This window comes from Micromys minutus (genome assembly GCF_963924665.1).
Source record: "Micromys minutus genome assembly, chromosome: 8".
In the NCBI taxonomy this organism is placed as follows: Eukaryota; Metazoa; Chordata; class Mammalia; order Rodentia; family Muridae; genus Micromys; species Micromys minutus.
In genome coordinates, this window is record NC_137977.1 from 18915082 (window position 1) to 18936383 (window position 21302).

At 36.4% G+C, this 21302-nt stretch overlaps 1 protein-coding gene and 1 pseudogene across 2 annotated transcripts in view; one reads left to right on the plus strand and one right to left on the minus strand.

Moving 5' to 3' along the window:
- Nucleotides 1-21302, minus strand: part of RIT2 (Ras like without CAAX 2) — a gene marked incomplete at both ends in the record, with an annotated part of 351386 nt that overhangs the window by 130327 nt on the left and 199757 nt on the right. The window lies entirely within an intron of this gene.
- LOC308423694 (mRNA turnover protein 4 homolog) lies at nt 1808-19984 on the plus strand (annotated as a pseudogene). The gene is made up of 2 exons: nt 1808-1908; nt 19336-19984. The product of its transcript is annotated as an mRNA turnover protein 4 homolog (transcript).

Here is a 21302-nt window from a genome sequence, read left to right on the forward strand (position 1 = left end):
ATAAAAATAAAATGGTCTATTGGAAACAACAACAACAACAAAGTTGTTACCATATTTTAGTAGCCTTGAGTTTTTTTGCACCACTGGGTTTCTTTGTCATGAAGAACTTTTGGCTCTCAGTCTGGGGCTGCAAATCTCTAAGCAAGTTGGCTGCACACTGCTAAATGACATGAAGCATAAGGAACTCAGTAACTATAGAGCAGTGACACCATTCCTACAAAATCCTACAGGTGTGTACAAACCATCACACTTAAAATCCTACAGGTGTGTACAAACCATCACACTTAAAATCCTACAGGTGTGTACAAACCATAACACTTAAAATCCTACAGGTGTGTACAAACCATCACACTTAAAATCCTACAGGTGTGTACAAACCATCACACTTAAAATCCTACAGGTGTGTACAAACCGTCACACTTAAATTAACACCTTCAAGATTGGAGTATGTGTATTTATTTATTAATTATTTCATTTATTAAACATTTCAAATGTTATCCCACTTTCTGGCATCCCCTCCATGAACCACCCATTCCTTCCCCATCCTCTTTACCTCTAAGAGGTACTCCCCAAACTAAGCTTCAAAATTTACTCTAGCAGCCACAAAAACGGGTTTTAAAGGTTATAGTTTGTTTTGGGAAACCTAAGCCAAAGCTTCTTTCACTTGTACTATTAGCCAGAGCGCTCATAGGCTGTCCTGTGGTTTATGCTTTCTCATAGTCTCCTACTGTATCATTATTCTCTACTTTTAGAACTGGAAATTCTGATAATGTTAAAATATTAATTAAAATGTGGCTAAAGACAAGAAGTTTTGTGGATTCTCTGAATTTCAAAGTACAATGTTCAGGGCTTACAAATGACAGTACATTCAGAATTCTAATTCAATAAGCCTTAGATAGTTCTGAATGGTTATACAAGTACCCTTATCAAAAGTAACAAGAACAGGGTCCTTCTGGTTTCTGTCTGTGCCCTGAGCTGACCCTGAGCCACAGCTCTCTATACCTAGACCCTGTGGGGAAAAGAACTACTCTCTTAGAAGAGCTTAAAAACCTGAGAGCTCAGGTAAGATCAACACTTCTGCTCCAAGGACCTCCTGGAATTCTCACAACATAGGAATGGAGAGGTAGTCAGGGACAGAATTCTTCCAATTTCTCTCTATACTCTGAGCCAACCCCAGGCCATAGCTCTCTGTATGCAGATCCCACTGGAAGAAAGTTGGTCTCTCAATAGTTTTGACACACAGGCTTATAGGAGGGTCAAGTCACAATCAGAGACACCCAAGACCTGCTAAGAACAGAGATAAGCAGATGGTAAGAAACAAGTGCAAAAACCTAAGCAACAGAAACAATGGCGACTTAGCATTATCAGAACATAGTTTCCCCTCCACAGCAAGCCCTTGATACCCCAAAACACCAGAAAAGAAAGATTCTGATTCAAATTCACAATTCATGATAATGCTGGAAATCATTAAGAATAACATAAATAACTCCCTTAAAAAAGTACAGGACAGTACATGTAAACAGGAAGAAGCCCCTAAAGGAAAAAGACAAAAAACGAACAAACAAACAACCATATAAAAACAGCCCTTAAAGAATTACAGAAAAACACAACCAAAAAGGTTAATGAATTGAACAAAATCATAAAAGATCTAAAAATGGAACTATAAACCATAAAAAATTTACAAAGAAAGACAACTCTGGGGATAGGAAACCTAGGAAAGAAATCAGGAGTCCTAGACTCAAGCAGTACCAACAGACTACAAGAGATAGAAGAGAGAATCTCAGGGGCAGAAGATACCATAGAAAACATGAACACAACAGTCAAAAAATGCAAACCACAAAAAGCTCATACACCAAAGCATCCAGGAAATCCAGGAGACAACGAGAAGATCAAACTGAAGGATAATAGGTATAGAAGAGAGCAAAGATTCCCAACTAAAAGGCCCAGTAAATATCTTCAACAAAATTATATCAGAAAACTTCTCTAACCTAAAAAAAAAAAAAAAAAAAAAAAAAAAAAAGATGCCCATAAATTTACAACATGCCTACAAAACTCCAAATAGATTGGACCAGAAAGCAATTCCTACCATCACATAATAGTCAAAACACAAAATGCATACAACAAAGAATATTAAAAGTAGTGATGGAAAAGGGTCAAGTAAATACAAAGGTAGACCTATCACAATTACACTAGGTTTCTCAAAAGAGACGATGAAAGCCAAAAGATCCTGAACAGATGTCATGCAGATCCTAAGAGAACACAAATGCTAACCCAGGCTACTATATCAGCAAAACTATCAGTTAACAGAAATGAAGAAACAAATATATTCCATGACAAAACCAAACGTACACAATGTCTTTTTATAAAACCAACCCTACAAAAATAATATATGAAAAACTCCAAACAAGGAGGAAAAATACACTCTACAAAAAACAAAAAAATAATCTTTCAACTAATCCAAAAGAAGATAGTCACACAAACATAACTCTACCTCTAACAACAAAAATAACAGGAAACAACAATCATTGGTTCCCTAATATCTCTCAACATCAATGGACTCAATTCCTCCAACAAAAAAGACATAGACTAACAGGCTGAAAACATTAAGAGGACCAAACATCTTTCTGCACAAAGGAAACAAACCTCAGTGACAAAGACAGACATTACTTCAGAATAAAAGACTGGAAAAAAGTTTACAGGCAACTGGTCCCAAGAAAAAGCTGGAGGAGCCATTCTAATATGAAATAAAATTGACTTTCAAAAAAGTATCAATAAAGATAAGGAAAAACATGTCATTATTCTTCAAAGAAAAAATCTTCCAGGATGAACTGTCAATGCTGAATATCTATGCTTTAAATTCAAGAGCACATACATTTATTAAAGAAACATTACTGAAGCGCAAAGCACACATTGCATCTCACACAATAATAGTGGGAGACTTCAACACTCATCAATGGACAGATCATAGAAACAGAAACTGAACAGAGACACGGGGAATCTAACAGAAGTTATGAACCAAATGGATTTAACAAATATCTATAAAACATTTTATCCTAAAAAAGAATATACTTTCTTCTCAGAACCTCATGGTACCTTCTCCAAAAATGATCATATAATTGAACATGAAACAGGCTTCAACAGATACAAGAGGATTGAAATAATCACATGCATTCTATCAGATCACCACAGACTAACACTGCTCTTCAATAACAAAAAACTTACAGAAAACACACACACACACACACACACACACACACACACACACACACACACACACACACACACTGAAGCTTAACAATGCTCTACTCAATGATTACTTGTTCAAGGATGAAATAAAGAAACTAAAGTCCTGGCTAGAGCATTTAGACAACAAAAAGATGTAATAAGGAAGTAAATTGGAAAGGAAGAACTCAAAATATCAGTATTTGCTGATGATATAATAGTATACTTAAGTGACCCCAAAAATTCTACCAAAGAACTCCCACAGCTAATAACTTCAGCAAAGTGACTGGATACAAAATTAACTCAAACAAATCAGTAGCCTTTCTCTATTCAAAGGATAAACACATTGAGAAAGAAATTAGGGAAAAAACACCCTTCACAATAGTCACAAACAATATTAAATACCTTTATGTGACCCTAACTAAGCAAGTGAAAGATCTGTATGACAAGAACTTCAAATCTCTGAAGAAAAAAACTGAAGATCTCAGAAGGCAGAAAGATCTCCCATGCTCATGGATTGGAAGGATCCACTTTGTGAAGTATTCTTAAAGCATTGATGTCTATAACATTTATATCCCTGGATTCCTGCAGAAAGTAGAGAAGTTTTGGTCCTTTCATTACATGACTGTGTGAAAATAATAAATAATTAGAAACATAGAAATGAGTCAGGAAATATATTTATCCCACACAGAATTTTCCAATTTCTTTAACAAAGTTTTTTCTGTTTTTATTTGTTTGGCTTTTTTTAGTTACCTTATACTTAGAAATAGTCTAATTGTTTTGATTGTTTCCTAGCTGCCACCTGTTAATGTTTTAATTTAAAATGCTGATATGCCATTAAAGAGGAAGAACATTACTCTTCCACTGAACAAACATAATACTCATAATGAGGAAAGCAGAGATAAGAAACTCTGCATGGAAAGTTTCCTTTTTGTTCAAAAATAAAATTAAAAGCAAAGACCCCTGACTCCTTATTCAGGGCTGTTTAGCAGGAATGAGGAGACAAGTATTAAAAAACAATGTAATAAAATTTAGTTCTTTACCCTTGGAAGTGGTGGCAAAACACACTAAGATTACTACTACAAAGAGCGTTGGCAACCCAGAATGCAATGGTCAGTGTGCTGCTGATCCGTGGGTGAGCTCAATGTCACTTTCTCACTGATGAGATCTGAATTTTACTTGTAGAACTAAGCTTTAGATACCAGATGGGAAAGAAAGGCTGATTGCCCACTCTGTCTCTGAATTATTGAGTATGAAACTGTAATCTTGGAGATGCTTAAACAATCTATCAGCTGCTAAGCTTTCCTTAGAAGATCATCTTGTGATGCATAATGACCTTTCTTATACATTTTCATTTCATTTAATACTTTAAATAGATTTTGAGTAATAGTTTCTTAACGTTCACCACAGAAGGTAACTAAATCTTTAATGGACTCCTGTAATAGTATGCTTAATATTGTAATTTAATTGAGATCTCTGTAAAGGAAATTTTGTTCTGTTTTAATATTTATGCTTGTAGATTCTTAAGGAGCCATGTTTTAGTAAAAGAGCTTCACATAAGCACAACTAATATTTGTGTGTAGCCGAAATTGAACCTTGAACTGGAGTTGTGGTCTCAGAACTTTCATCATGCTAGGTTATGACTCATGGAAACTTTTGACAGAGAATTTTTGTTGGAGAATTTCACATTTCTGGTGATAGTGAATTTTCATTCCTAACCATGATTGGAAATAAGGGGACCATATATTATCATTTGCATAGTTATAGAAAAGCACAAAATAATGCCAGAGAGTTGTTCCCCTTAGCTAGTAATCTATCCCTCTGCAGTCAAACTGACTATGCATAAACTACACGTACTGCATATATTCACATAGTTTGTCTCTAGAAACATGTCATAACACAATCATCAATGTTCAATCATGATTGGCACTTGATAAGCACAACCTAAAATTTATAGCATTTTTTTTCCTTTCAGGTTTCTTGGCATGCCTTACTACCTGATGTCTATATACTTTCTCTTTTAACTTCTAGATATTTGTCTCAAATTCTCCTTTCCTGCCTATGCTGTTTGCCACATCACTCTTGCACTTTTAGGAAACTGACAATGAATATAGCCTTCTCTTCTATTTTGTTTCAAAGTTTGCCTTTTCTTCTTTAAACATAAAAATTAGTTTTTCTGGAGCTCTGAGTTTCCATCTTTCTGTACTTCTATTAAAGGAAGTATGCCTACATCAATGGGCTGTTGTGACATTTTAATGAGATGACTCATAAAAAGCACTGTCCTCAACATAACATGTTTCAGTGATGCCTCGAGGCTGATGTTTTTATTTTAATGTGAATGAGACCTTTGGCTATGTAGAAATGAAGACGGTGACATGAAGTTCGATTGCTCCTTAGACTCCTATTTTGGAAGTCTTGTAAAAAGAGTAGAGCTGGAAAACAGACAGTTTGCTTTTGTCACTTCCATTGACAGTTTCAAAAACAGAGTAAAGTAATTCATATTATTTCTTTTTTTTATTTTTTATTTTTTTGAACAACTTTATTTTAAAAAACAAAGATAAATGAACAAATTTTAAGCATTTTTGCATAGAAGTATACGAATACATTTTTGTCAGTGCTTGGCTTCTTTTTTTCCAAAGGTTTGATAGTGTATATTAAGGTCTTACTAGTTACAATGAACAACCTCTGTCTCCCCATCTCTCTCTTTCACACAGACACTTCTAAGACCACAGTTTTTAGTTTTATTTGGCTACTTATACCTACACTCTTTACATTTGTGTATGTACATTTGAGTGTGTGTGAGTGTGAGCATAAGTGTCTGTGTGAAAGAGAGAGATGGGGAGACAGAGACAGAAAGAGAGAGAGAGAGAGAGAATGATCTTGTTAACAGTGTTGACAGAGTTCCAAGAAGACAACACAGACTGAATCCACTGTGTGTATTTGAAAAGAGCATAAAATGAATGGAAATGCATTATAGGAAGGGTTTGCTTTTGACTTAACCATAATGGCATTTAGGACAGAATCATTTGGGCAAGGGGTTCCCTAAATCTGTGTTCCTCTTGATGCATCAACAGATGGCTGAGGATTAAATTGGAAAGCAAAAGAAGTTTATTCATTATTAAGTCATATTTGGGTTAAACATTTAAAACTGGGAAAGACTTTGCATATCATTTTGTAGTAAGAAGAAAGTCAAATTTCAAAGAAATGAGGCTACTGACTCAATTGTCTATAACAGTCAAGACTGTAGGTCAGAACTTCTATACCCTGCATAGATGTTTTTGCCATGTGTTCAAATAACCATAACACATTTTGGAATCAAACATAATGAATGGAGTTTGAAGAACAATTCTGTTTTGTTGAGAGCACATTCTTGTGAGTATGTGTTGGGGAAGATTTAAGGCAACATCTGAGGTAAAAAAAGAATGAGGGTTTTAACTTTGTTTACAACTTCATGACTCTTGGTTTCCACCATTGTGAGAACAATAATTACAAAGCAAGGAGCAAAAGAGAAAAGCTCAAACACCACCATTACTGAACAGGGAAAGCATATAACTAGGTAATTTTGGAAAATGCATTATTTATGTTTCTTTAGTCAGAGATTAATTTTTATTTAAATAGTTTTTTATAATGAGTAACAGTTGTCTGGCATTGTTATGTGAAAATATGAAGATATGTTTTTAACAAATATATTTATATCATAGTTGCACAATATCATACTTTAAAAATTATCTGCTGTCATATGCATTATAATATTAAAAGGAAATTTTTAAGAATTTCAGATACAGAAGTGCATATAAAATTCTGTAATTTCTAGCAATGGTACTAGAAAAATGCAATTCCTTTGAAGTTCACATTTCATACTGTCAAAGTATATAATACTTAGATGGACAACTCTCAGTATTAAAGAAATGTTTGGGATGTTAACCATTGAGAAAATTTCATATAGTTTACAGTGTATTTTTCCTTTACAGGCTGTCATGGGGAAATGTGTCAAGGCACCCAAGGAACAAGTAGCATTTCTGCTTCTTCTCCTTTATGTCTCATGGAAAATATCATTGTCAGAAAGAGGTCTACTTTCTATGACAGAAATAGGGATTTTTGAAACCAAAAATGAAAACTGACAAATTGCAAAACTATAAAGACAATTCAGCTAATGTAGAAGATAGGGGATGGGGATACCTACAAACAAAGAGTTTTTCTGGGGTGACACTGAAGTAGCAAGAATTATTGTATGGTTGTAGTGATCTCTACAATAGTAACTCCAATTTGCTTTAAGAGAATATTTTTAACTGCTACTGCATACAAAGTTCTGATTTTCATGCTGACCACACATAGGTAAATAATTAGAAAAAAACCTGTAGCACGTAGTTGGCCTCAGTGGTCTTGCCCACTTCCATGGCCAGCCCCAAGCAGCCATTTGGCCCTGGTTCCCGTGATCACCCTGCTGCCAAACCACTCTGGTCAAAAGCTACTCCCAAGCTAGCTCTCTCATGTCCACTACCTGTGCTGACCTAACCAGTCTTTCCTAAAATTCTGAACTGGTGCCCCTGTCGCTCTCCTGCAGAAAGCCAGGTACCATTCATTCAAATCCCCTTAGCCCTGTAAAAGGAAAACACTGCAGACTTATACCAGCCAGATTTATAGTGGTAACTCTCTAACCACGAAATGACTGGGCAAACAACACACACCTGAATAATAAAATTACAAGCTGTATGCTTAGATTAGAATATATTCCTCTTCACTACTCTATTGCCCAGCTATGAGTCCTCAGGTACATGCAGCTCCTCCAGGTCATGTGAGTCTGCTCCATCGCATGTCCTCCCTCCATCTTTCCCTCTGTCCTCTGTTTGGTCCTCTGTCTCGTCTGCTTTCTCCTTCCTTTTTTCCCTCTCTAACACTTTCAACTCCACCTTTTTCTTCCACTGCCCAATCACAGGCTCTAGCTTTAATTGACTAATTAAAATTTTACCTGACCTCACCTGAGGGCACCCCTCTTGAGGGAGGAGAAAATACAAACAGCAATCCATACAAAAACCTTTCCCTATCATGTGTCTATATGTGTGTACAAAATATATACATGCACACATACACACAAATATAGCAATATATGTGTATGAGTATATGTAGATAATTGCAAATTTGAGTATTATGTGTACATACACATATACTTTAAGTTGCATAATCAAACATTGATATTTCCTGTGGAGATCTTCCTGATAGTGTCAGTCACTGTGCTGTTCAATGAGCTTCCTGTTATTCTCTATGCACAATCAGTGTTCTAGCACATAACTTGAAATTCTTCATAATGGTCACACTCATTCTCTTCTCTGATTCTTCAGCTCTTTGTACATTTTTCCTATTTTTCTATTCCCTGCAATGTCAACTCAGATCTAAGTAGAATACACAATTAAGTGAGGCTGCAATAATATGCCATTTAGTCTGTAACTCTGTACCTTTATCTCAGAACCAACAACAGATTGTTCATGATGGCCCATTAGATTTGGAGTTTCCCAAGGCCTAGAACTGTATCATGCTCATGACTCAAAATATATCTTAGGGTAATGAATAGTCATACCAATTAGATTAGAGATAGCAGTGCTAAAACTCAAATTTTATTCTAGACTTAGGAATGGAATACCTGAATGCATATGGTTCATTTAAGCTTAAGTATCTTTTTCTCATATTATTCCAGAGATTGCTTTCTTCTTGCCACGAGGAAAAGCTACAAGTTTTGTCTTTATACAGCATTTTCAAATGGAATTTAATAGCACCCAGGCAGATCTACAGGCAGTCTGATAGTAAAGGATTTTATCATATGAGATCTTATTTGAAAGGATTCTCTGTGGTTTTGAATGAACGCCTAGTATGGTGCCACATGCTTATAACTCAGGAGTCTGAAACAGAAGAATCTCTACAAGTTTCAGGCCAATGTGTGTAATATAGTAATTCCAAGGCTAGCCTGAACTACAGAATAAGGAGAGTAAATCCCCGACTCAATTAAAAACAGAGAAGGTGGACTATGTCTCCTGCTCTCATCACTCCTTAGTTGCCTGTAGTTTATTGTCTAGGACTGAGGGCATGTCTGCTTTCCTCCTTTAGTAGCAGGCCTATTGATGTCATCTTTGTCCAGTTCAGGTTTGGACAGCGACACTGGTGAGATTTTATAGACATACCATTTGGCATTTCTAGGAAACATTCTCTTTTAGAAAAATTCCTGTTCCCTTTGATTCTTACAATCTTTCTGCCCGTTTTTCTGAAAAGAGCCTGAGACGTAAGTGCAGGAGTTCATTGTATTATAGATGTATCATTTGATATTGAGCTCCAGAGTGAGGTATGTTGTAGGTGTACCATCGAGTCTGGGCTTCACAGCTCTACATTTTTTCAGTTGTCGTTTTCTGTAAATAGTCACCATCAATTGCAAAGAGATGTTTCCATGGAACAGCACATCAACTGGTCTTCCAATATCTAATAACCGGTCCTAAAAATGTACACTTACAAGTAGCATTAAATAGACTGAGCAGGTTGAAAATGGAAGAGAGGAAAATAAGGTAACTATACAAAAATCTCAAACAATTAATTTTAAAAAGAAAAGCTATAGGATACAGAGCTAAACAGGGAGTGCTCAAGAGAAGAATCCCTAATGGCTGAGAAGTACATAAAGAAATGCTCTGCCTCCTTAGTCATCAAAGAAGTACAAATCAAAACAACTGAGATTCCATCTTACACCCATTAGAACTGCTAAGACCAAAATCTCAAGTGAAAACACATACTGGCAAGGATGTGGAGCAAGAGAACACCTGTGGGAGCGCAAACTTCTACAACTTTGAAAATCCATCTGGTGGCTTCTCAAAAACGTGGCAATACTTGTCCCTCAGCACCCTGCTATACTACTCCTAGGCATATTACTCCACCATACCACAGTGACACTGGCTCAACTATGTTCTTAACTGCCTCCGTCACAATAGCCAGAAATTGGGAACAACCTATATATCCCTCAACCAATAAATGGATAGAGTAAATGTGTTACATTTACACATGGAATACCATTCAGCTACTAAAAGCAAAAACATCAAGAAATTTGCAAAGAAATGGAAGTAACTAGAAAATATCATCCCCAGTGAGGTAACCCTGAAAGGCATGCATGGTATGTACTCACTTCTAAGTGGATATTAGCCAGAAATTCTGAAATACCCATCCTACACTCCACAGACCCAAAGAGTCTAAACAAGAGGAAAGACCTAAGAGAGGATGCTTGAATCTCACTCAGAAGGGAAAATCAAGCTGACATTGGAAGTGAGTGAAGGAAGGGAACTGAGTGGGAGATGGGGGGGTGAGTGGGGAAAAAGGAATAAACACGTGGAAATTGTTGGTTGTGGGAGATCTTTGGGAGTAGCTGGAAACCCAGGATAAGGGAGGCTCCTCGGAGTCTGTGGATTTACCCTAGCTGAGACTGCTACCAGTGGGGGATATGAATCCTGAAGAGAGGAAGACACTAACCCATCCACAAAACCTTCGACCCAAATTTTTTCCTGCATACAAGATGTGCAGTGATAAAGATGGGTTATTTATCCTGCCTACAACATGTGCAGTGATAATGATGAAACAGATTGATGGAGTAGCCAACTAAAGATCCATCCCTAGGGAGAAAGCCAGTCCCTGATACTATTAACAGTACTTTGCTATGTACACAAACATGAGTCTAGCCTAACTGACTTCTGAGAGGCTTCTTCTAGCAGATAAGGCAAACAGGTACAAACACCCATAGCCAAACAATAAATTGAGTTTAGAATCTTGGAGAAGAGTCAAGGGAAGAACTGAGAAAGCCTGAGGGATCAAGAATACCACAAGAAGATCTACAGTATAACCTAACCTTGACTCACTGAGGCTCACAGAAACTGAACCACTAACCAAAAAGCATGCATGGACTCAACCTAGGCCCCTACAAATATGTAGCAAATATCTACCTTAGTCTTTATGCAGGTTTCTTAAAAATTGGAGTGGCTGCTGTCTCTGACTCTGTTGCCTACCATTGGATTTCTTTTTCCAGGCTGGACGCCTTGTCTGACCTCAATTAGATAGGAGAGTTTAGTCCTGAGGGACTAGAGGGGGTAGGGTTGTTGGTATACATGTTTTGGTCTCCCCTTCTCTGAATGGGGAGGAGAGTGTGCGAATGGGACTGGGAGAAGAGGAGAGAGAAAGAGCTATGAACAGAATATTAAGTGGAGAGAAAAAGGAAAACAGAAAAAAGAGAAAAAAGAAAAAAAGAGGAGAGGGGAAGGGAGAAGAGGAGGGAGGAAAAGGGAAGGGAGGGGAGGGCAAGGGAAGAGAAAGGAAGAGAAAGGAAGTAAAGAGATGAGGTGAAGAGGAGAGGGGAAGGGAAGGGAAGGGAAAGAGAAGGGAAAGGAAAAGAAAGGAAGAGGGAAGGGAAGGTAAGAAAAGAAAAAGGGGGGAGGAAAGGAAGGGAAAGGAAAGGAAAAAGGAAAGGGGGAAGGGAAGGGGAGATACTCCATTCTAATTTAATGGACAAGTGATTGAGAGTCAAAAATATGTAGGAAAAGAAAGGCATAAAAAAATGATAAATCCAACATTGAAATATAATAGCCTTTAGATGCATATCTAAATTGTTAAGTTACAAAATTGGTGCATTGTTTAACATAAAAACTACAATTAAAGAGATACATTGAAAACTGAAATGCTACTTTAATGGCTGTATAAGCATTATGTATGTGTATATATGTGTGCAAATGTGCACATATCAATGTGTACATTGATGTGTGTGCATGTGTATATGCATATGTGCACTCATCGATGTGAATATATGCACTTACATCTGAGGCATACATGTATAAGTGTGTGTATGAATATGTTTGTTTTTCTAAGTAAATTTTAAAATCTCATGCAGACCTTATGTGGTTGACACTGCACAAAATGCTGCTTAAACATAGGTTTGTCCCTAATAATAAGCCAGAAAGAGAGGAAGGCGGTGATCTAATACTGCTTAATGGGCTATTGTACAGTACACAATGTCATTGTAATTGCTCTGTAGTTAATTTGAGATATTCTGCATTTTCCATCTAAGGCTATGCTAATTTCCTTTCAAAACATCATCATCTCTCATGTGCAAATCCTCTGTCTGAGAAATTGGACATTAGAGTCACAGCGGGAGCTGGATTCCAGCTTGCACTTCTGCAGATTGCTTACTGCAGGTGAAGGCTTCAGGTTAGTTCTATTTCTTTTTTGCTTCATCTAATATATGAGAGGAATAACAAATCTTTCTCTCAGTGGGAAGGCACAATGTTATTTTCAGAATAAGTGATTTCGTGAATATGTCAATAGTACTTCGGTGTAACATTTTATGATTCTAGCCCTACACAGAGGAGACAGTTATATTCAAATCTTGTGCAATTGTCCAAGTTTCTCTATCCAATGACTGATTTTTCTACTTAATATAAGTACTACTTCAAGAAAAATGAACCTCAAGAAACATGTAATTCTAACCAGATCCCAGAAGTGTCAAATGGCATATCTAAAATGATGAGTCTTCTTTTTAGCAAAATAATTTGCTGTATCATGTACAGTGCAATGCATTGTGGGAGCTCTGGGGGCTATTCAGCTTGACAAACACAAACATGCACAGTAATAAAGTTCTGTTGAACCATCCAAATAAGACAAAACTAGGGATGCCTCCACATTAAGGGTTTCCATAGCTTAAGAGTTAACAGTTTAAAAGAATTCAATTAAAACTCCTCTATCAGTCTGAAGACAAGGCATCACAGAGAATTTCACAGGATTTCCTTAAAAGATGCATGTGCATACTGTCTTCTGAGAGCTGATGAATCTTGAATCTATGCAACTTTTGAGTCTATCTCCTCCATGGGTCATCTGAGAAAATCACTCAGCAGAGGGTAAAGCCTTGAGAAGTGGGCTAACCCAAGGCTTTCTCAGAGGAGCTAATGAAAAGACAAATGGGATCTAGTTCTGTGTCTTTACCCAGAGCAACACTTGGCATGATTTAAGCTGGGGATAGGGTCAGGGCCTTAAAGGTTTCAGTTCCTGGAAATTTCCCTCTGAAGAGACTATGATGACCAATCGCAAGGCTTGTGAACTTGTTTCTGTATTCCTCTTGTGCAGCATTACTTGATTAGTTACTTGTTGACCTTGGCCCATTTTATGATGGCTTTCTTCTGACTGTGTCCTATTTATCCTGTGGAAGTTGTATAGGATTCTGTATTTCTTAAATAGAATTGTTTGCATAAGCCATTATGCAAGACCTTTTGATCCCAAATTTCTATTTTTTTTTAATGTTCTCATTTACTTGTCCTTTTCCTCAAAACCCTCTCACTGAAGAATGATCTGCTGGTCCAGGTCACAAACTCTAGAAGAACATCACCCTCTCTCATGTTTTTAATATCAAGAGTTAAGGTTATCCATGTAAAAATTCAAAATCAGACGCATCTGAATTTCCTTCTGGAATCTCTCTATATAATGCTGAGATGAATAAAATAATCTAAACCGTAACTTCCATATGAACGGTAGACTTCTAGTAATACTCTTCCTCATGTTGCTTTCTCATGTAGCATAGAGCTCTCAAGTTGTGTCATCCAGAGATGCCTTGTATCTTAATGATTTCATTCTAACCTTCACTGTTAAAGGTGCTAATTTGAACAACACAAAAACAATGTCATCAGTATCATTGTTACCTGGAACAGTAATCCAATAGCCTGATATTGTCCACAGCTGTGAGATGAGCAAATACCACCCACAGCTTTGAAGAATATAGTTTAGAATTATGATTAAAGAAGGCAGAAGAATTTTTTTTTCAGGTAAACCATCTAAATAATCCCATAACACCTAAAGAAATAGAGGCAGTCATCAAAAGCCTCCCAACCTTAGAACTCATAGGCAGAAGAATTTTTAAAGTTTTGTGGGGAGGGAAGCCTCTCAGTTTTAGTACAGTCAGTGGATATTCATAAAGATACTTTTAGATTACTTTAACGTTGTAATCAAACTTCTTCAAAAAGTGTCTAACTGAAAACAGGTAAGATCTAACATCGCTGGATGAGACTTTGGATGTTTATAGGAAATAAATAATCAGCACCTAAAAGTAAAATTTCATGTAACCCATGTACTTTTCAACCATATGTAGAAATTAATATTTAAAATTCCCTCAAAATTTTACTTACTCTGGTCACCAACCTGAATGACCTGCAATTAGATAACTTTGCCTAGTTTATAGTGGCACAAAATTGCTTTTGTTCAAAGTTCATCTTAAATAAGATGGCAGCTGTTATCAAGGGTCCTGTAGTCATGAGGTGAAACAGCAATGTGGAAATGGGAAATGAAAATAAAAAATAACTCAAAAACTATATGTTACTTTTGCAAGTAAATTAATTTCAAATATAGCAAATTAGACTTTATTTTATCTTCAATAAAACAACCAACCATAAGTATAAGTAGTATAGGAAATAGTTCACTGGAAAATAGTCAACTCAGTACACAATAGAGAAAATACAATAAATATTTTAACAGTATTCTTGTTAGTTTTATCATTAGAGCAGAGGGTTAAGCTTATAACAAAAATATTCATTAGTTTTCATAACACTTCTCATGTAGATTTCAAAGTCCAAGAAATAGTGATTTAAATGAAAGTCTATTTGAAAACATTGAACATTAATTTTTATATTCAATTTTTGGGATTTTGGCTTCACAGTTAACCCCATCTTTAACTGTACATGCAGCATGGTACCAATACTTTATTTTTTAATAATTTGCGCAGATTCTTAACCTTGGACATAGAAACCACCTCATTATTTCTATGACATAACCAGGACAATCTAATTCTTCACTGTTCCTTAAGAAATATTTTATCAATGACTGATATAGGTGACTGTATTCACTGTACTTTTTCTTCAAAGTAAACTTCTCCAAATGTCCCTTTTTGACGGAGTAAGGAAAAGGAGGAAAAGTTGTTTAACCTACTGCTGCCTATGTCTTTTGAGGATATGCTGTTATGCAAAGTATATGTCTTGAGAGAATAAATTTCAAGTACATTTCCATTTTGCAACTTGCAGCACTTACTTTCCATTCATGAAATCACAACCAGATGGTGGAAAGGTGAATATTTTACAGATTTTTACTGACTCTAGTGTAAGCAGAATAGCAATATAATGAACTTAATAACAATGAAGAAAACATGACTAAATCATACCCAAGTCATGACAGTTTGAGAGGATAGGAAAGAGTCCATTAACACATTGAGTTGTTGCATGTATGAGATAGTACTTTAACTATCTTTTTACTATTGTGGAATACACATATCTTATATATGTGGATTATGCAACTTGGAAAACAGAATTTTATGATAAAGATCATCTGGCCGTACTGTTCTGAATCTTACAGAGGAGATATGAGCTAGCACATAGCTTTATTAAATTTCTTGACTCAGTGAAATGTTCATGTGTGAGTGGAATGTCAGCTCTTTCTAGCTTTTATTAATATTAATGTAATTTTTGTACAGAACATTAGTACAATAAAGCAAATTAACATTGGTGAAAGATGGGAAGACAATATAAAATGGAAACAAGTTATCATGCAATAAAACTGACTGTTTTCTAAGTGCAGAAAAAAATAAGAGTATCTAGTTCCCCCCATAAATTACTAGAGATCATAAACAAATTATCCATAAAAGCATGCAGGAAAGGTCTGTCATGTTTCCATTAGAAGATTGCACTGTGTAGTGAAAACATTGGAAACATTTATATATAATAAAATTATCTTACAAACAAGAATTTCAGCAAAAATTACTTTATATGTCTACTTAAGAGTAATATTTTATCACATGATTTATTTTAGACTTTTAGAAAAAGAAGATATAACTTAATTAAGAATAATTCCAATTAAGCAGATATTCTTCTCAATAAAAACACCTCAGGCAAATGGGTCCTGGTAAAAAAGCACTAATTAAAATAAAGTATTTAATAAATAAATACATTTGTGTCTGTGAAAATCTACAACCACAATTTAGAAAAAATAATAAAGACTCCTATGAACTAGAATTTTATACCTCATGATATGTTTACATAATTTTGTGTTGATCTCTCCAAGAGTCTGAAAAGTAGGTGACAAACAACATTGCTTAGTTCAAGTTCACTTAGTAAAATAAAATGTTTGGTAAGAACTGTCTCTAGAGGTCCAGGTAAATAGTAAATAACCAGGTTCAGGAACATCAGCAGGTGGCCAGCAGATGCCATTGATGGCTGGGTGTCCTAGCAACAAGCTCCAAGGACTCCCCCTTGGATACACACACACATTCCAAAGTTGCTGCTCCAACTGAGCTGGTGTGTAACAAAGTATATATTTAAAGGGATCATAAATTATAATCCTGTATCCTAGGTTCCAAACTACATTACCATGTACCATACATATATTTCATGTCTGAGTTGTAGGTATCTCCATCCTTCACATTGATTTTTATGTTAAGGGTTTCCAAGTGCAAGGACATCCATTTGCTTATCCAGTTTGTAAAATTATATGGTATTAATAAAAAAGCAAATCTCTAAATATACCCCCAAAGAATTAACATCAGGCATATTTTATAGCAATCATACTTCATGCTGGACATGCCTGGGTATATGTATATATGTGTATATTTTTTCTTCCATTTTTGTTTGTTTAATTAAATTTTTTTCTCATACATCTCAACACAGTTTCAGTTTCCCCTCTCTCTACTCCTCATAGCCTCATCTACACCTCTTCTCTCCCTCCGATCCATTCCTCCTCCATTTCCTTTAGAAAACGGCAAGCATCTAAGAGAGAACAGCCAAACAGGACAAGGAAAGGTACAATAAAACAAGGCAAAGCTCTCATGTTAAGGCTGAGAGAAATATATTTGTTTATTATAGAACCATCCAGAGGCTGGATATGAAATAATGTTTAAAGAAAATCCAGAGCAGAGAAAGCCTGAGTTTGGGAATTCAGTTGATTTTTGGCATGCATATGAACTTGTAAGAATTGGGAAACATGTTAAATTATGCCTAAATTTTAGAGCCTTTTTTGAAAATTTAACCCACAATACTCAACTAGAATTAACAAATTCCCAGCACTGAGGCTTATTTCAGGTTTAGGCATTGTCCCATGTGACCCTGTAAATGATCCTTAATATTAGCTCTTGTTTACTATATTCCATCTTAGAGTATCCATACCCTTCTATTACCTACCTCCTCCCCTTCATCATCCCCACACCTCCTTCTCTGTCTCTCTGTAGCCATGCATTTTATGTCCATTCCCTTGGCAGAGCCTCCCCTCCTCTTTATTCTTTACCTAAGTTCTATGGGTATATGAATTGTAACATGCCTATTAAAGTATTAAAAGCTAACATGCACATGTGAGAGAATAAATATAGTATTTGTCGTTTGGGGTCTTAGTTTCCTCATTTAGGGTATTTTTCCTACCTCCAACAATTTACCTGGGAATTTCATAATTTTCTTTTCAACAGCTAATACTACTCCACTCTGTAATTGTACTACATTTTTATTATCGGTTGATGGACATTTAGGTTTCCAATTTTCACTGTAAATAGAGTAGCAGTGAACATGGATAGGCAAGTTTCTCCATAGTAAGAGGCAGAATTCTCTGGGTACATGCCCGAGAATGATGTATCTAAATCCTGAGGTAGACATATTCTTTAGCTTCATGAGGAACCACCACACTGATTTCCTTAGTAGCGATATAAGTTTGAACTCCAAGCAGCAATAAAAGAATGTTTCCTTTCTCCATACCCTTGCCAGCATGACCTGTCTTTTGTTCTATTGATCTAGGCCATAATGACTGATGTAAGAAAAATAATTTCAAAGTAGTTTTGATTTGCATTATCTGATGACTGGGGATGTTCTGTGTTTCTTTAAGTGTTTCTCAGCCATTTGGCCATTTGTGTTTCTAATTTTGAGAACTCTCTGTTTAGGTTTTATATCTGTCTCATTTTTGATTGAGTTGTTTGTTCTTTTAATATATATTTTAAAAATAATTTGTATGTTTTATATATTAACCCTCTATTAGATGCATAGTAGGTAAAGATCTATTTTCCACTCTGTATCCTGCTGCTTTGTCCAGACGATGGTGTCCTTTTCCATCTAGAAACTTCAGTTTCATGAGATGCCATTTAGTAATTGTTGGTCTTAGTGCCTGTGTTATTTGTCCTCTTCACAAAGTCTTCTTCAGTGATGAAGAGCTCAAGACTATTGTTTATTTTCTCTTCTATTATGTTGAGGGTAACTGACCACATGTTGAGATCATTGATGCATTGGGATTAAGTTTCATGCAGAGTGATAAATAGACTCCATGAAAATTTCCAAACAACTCAGGCTTTTCTAAAGCTATTGGTTGTTCCTAACAAACTAAAGGTAAGGCTCTCCTGCTGAAGACAGCACTTACATATCTCATAGAATAAAGAAAAGTTGAGCTGATGCATAACTTGAATTTCACACATACTGTCTAATATTCATATTACTAGTCTGCATGTAGGATAAAAACTATAGGATAAAGGTAACTCAAAGCAGCTGGAAAACCTGATATTAACAGTGGTGGCCTACCTGCATGATATGTGGGCGCAATACTGTCACAAATGTGGTGGGAGTAACCAACCAATATCTGGTTGAATTTGAACCCCACCCTGTGAGATAGAACCCATACCTGACACTGTTTGGCTAGGGGCCTAGGAGAAAACCAAATACAAATGTTCTGCTACAGGAATACAGATATAAAATGATCCCTAACACTATTCTGCTACATTTGTAGGTCAGTAACCCACACAGCCAGCATCACATCTCTTCCTCTTAAATTAGATGAGAACTAACACAGAGACTGCAACTGGGAAATGTGCAGAGAGTGAGAGATTTTGTAACTCTCATTTCTAATGGGAAGTCTCCATCAAAGTACTTCTGTCAGGGCTCAGGGAGTTATGAACAAGTGGAGGAAGAAAGATTTTTAAGAGACAGAGGCAATTGATGACTCTAAGGAAACAATGTCTTCCAGATACAACATGACTGATGTATGTACCAACTCACGGAGCCAAAGGCAACATGTGCAGGTCTTGCACATGTTAAAATAATGGGTCAGAGTTATTGTAGTAGATGTGTATGGTAAATGTGTGGACCCCTTCAAGTACCTCTTCATCTTCTCTATGGCTAATGTGAGGAACAGGAAGCTGAAGGACAGCCACAATGCCTGGAAGCACAGGCAGCTATTCTTTGGCAAAACAAGGTGATGATGGTGGCCTTGGGTCGAAGTCCATCTGATAAATACAAAGACAACCTGCATAAAATCAGCAAGAAGTTGAGAGATGGAGTTTGGCTTCTTTTTATCAACCACACAAAGGAGGAGGTAATTGAGTGGTTGACAAAGTAAATAAAAATGGATTTTGCTTGAGTTGGAAACAAAGCAACTTTAACTGTGAGCCAGCATCCAGGGCCTCGAAAACAATTCCCTCATTCCTTGAAGCCACAGATGAGGCACCTGGGACTGCCCTCTGCCCTCTAGAAAGGTGTGGTGACCCTTCTGTGTGACTATGAAGTATGCAAGGAAGGTGATGTGGTGACCCCAGAATAGTCCTGTGTCCTAAAGGTGCTTAAGTATAAGAGATGGCTGAATCCAAAGTGACTATCAACTACTTGTGGGTTGCCAACTCAGGAAGATTCCAGCAGGTAGACAGGACCTACCTGAGTGCACATCTGAGTCTGAGGGAGAGCCTGAGGAGGAGGACAGCTGACTCTGAGAACCAGGACTAAGGCCTTCTAGCAAGTTCTTCATCTCCACTAGACCCCTTGGGAAGGAGCAGCTGCTTATTTTTGCTATAGATAAAGACAAAAAAGTGTGCTAAGGAATGACTTCATTTCTACAAAGAATAAAATTGTACTCACAGGGAGTTCCCTGTAAACAGCAGAAGGCTCTTTAGTGAAGAAGAAGAAGAAGGAGAAGGAGGAGGAGGAGGAGGAGGAGGAGGAGGAGGAGGAGGAGGAGAGAGAGAGAAACAAAAGAAAGAAAGAAAGAAAGAAAGAAAGAAAGAAAGAAAGAAAGAAAGAAAGAAAGACAGAAAGAAAGAAGAGGAAGAGAGGGCAGAAATAAAAGTAAAAAGAAAGAATTTTAAAATAACATTTAAAAAATATAATTAATTAATTAGAATAAATTCAATGTAATTTGTGGAGCACAGAATGCACAGGGTTTCAGAGATATTTGCAGCCAGGACTTATATCTTAGCAAAAGAAAAGACTCTAAAAGCAGTAAAAATTGTTCTTATCTTTAAAAACTAGGAAAAATAGAGCCACTAAGACCTAATATAAGTAGAAGATTAAAAAAACAAAATCAGAGAAAAAAAATCATTAATGTCCAAAATAAGAAACTATTACAGAAATCAATAAAACCTTGATATAACCATTAAACTGATAGCCTTCGGCCTGATTCAATCTTCTGGTCATTTCAGAAAAACCAATCTAAAGCAGAGAAGATGGCTAACTCAGTGAAGTAGCTGCCTTCCATACATTAAGACCTGAGTTTGATTCCAAGAATACATGTAAGAATTTGAGCATTAACCATTGGTCTGAATTCAGGGATCCCAATGACGTTGCTAAACAAAGTACCTGAGGAGCTGAAAGGGGTTTCAACCTCATAGGAAGATAGCATTATCAACTAACCAAACCCCCCAAAACTCCCATGGAGTAAAACAACGAACTTTATGAGCACTTTGAGAGCCTATTGATCCAGTTGTGTATGTAGCTGAAGATAACAGTGTCTGGCATCAATGTGAGAAGAGCCTTTTGTTCCATAGAGGGCATGTTTTCCCAATGCAGGGGAATGACAAGGCAATGGGGTGAAGAGGGGGCTCAGAAGGGAGTGCACCTTTGTGAAGACAAATGAAGGGAGGAGGGAAGATGGAAGTGGAGTGGGATAAAGGGATAACATATCAAATGTAAATACAGAGTATCTAATTTTAAAAAAATCAGCATTGTGTGTGAAATTTAAGTTCTGGGAAAAAAAGTCCATGGACCTAAATGTCCAGATAACCTAACATAAAGGAAGATCACTAAATT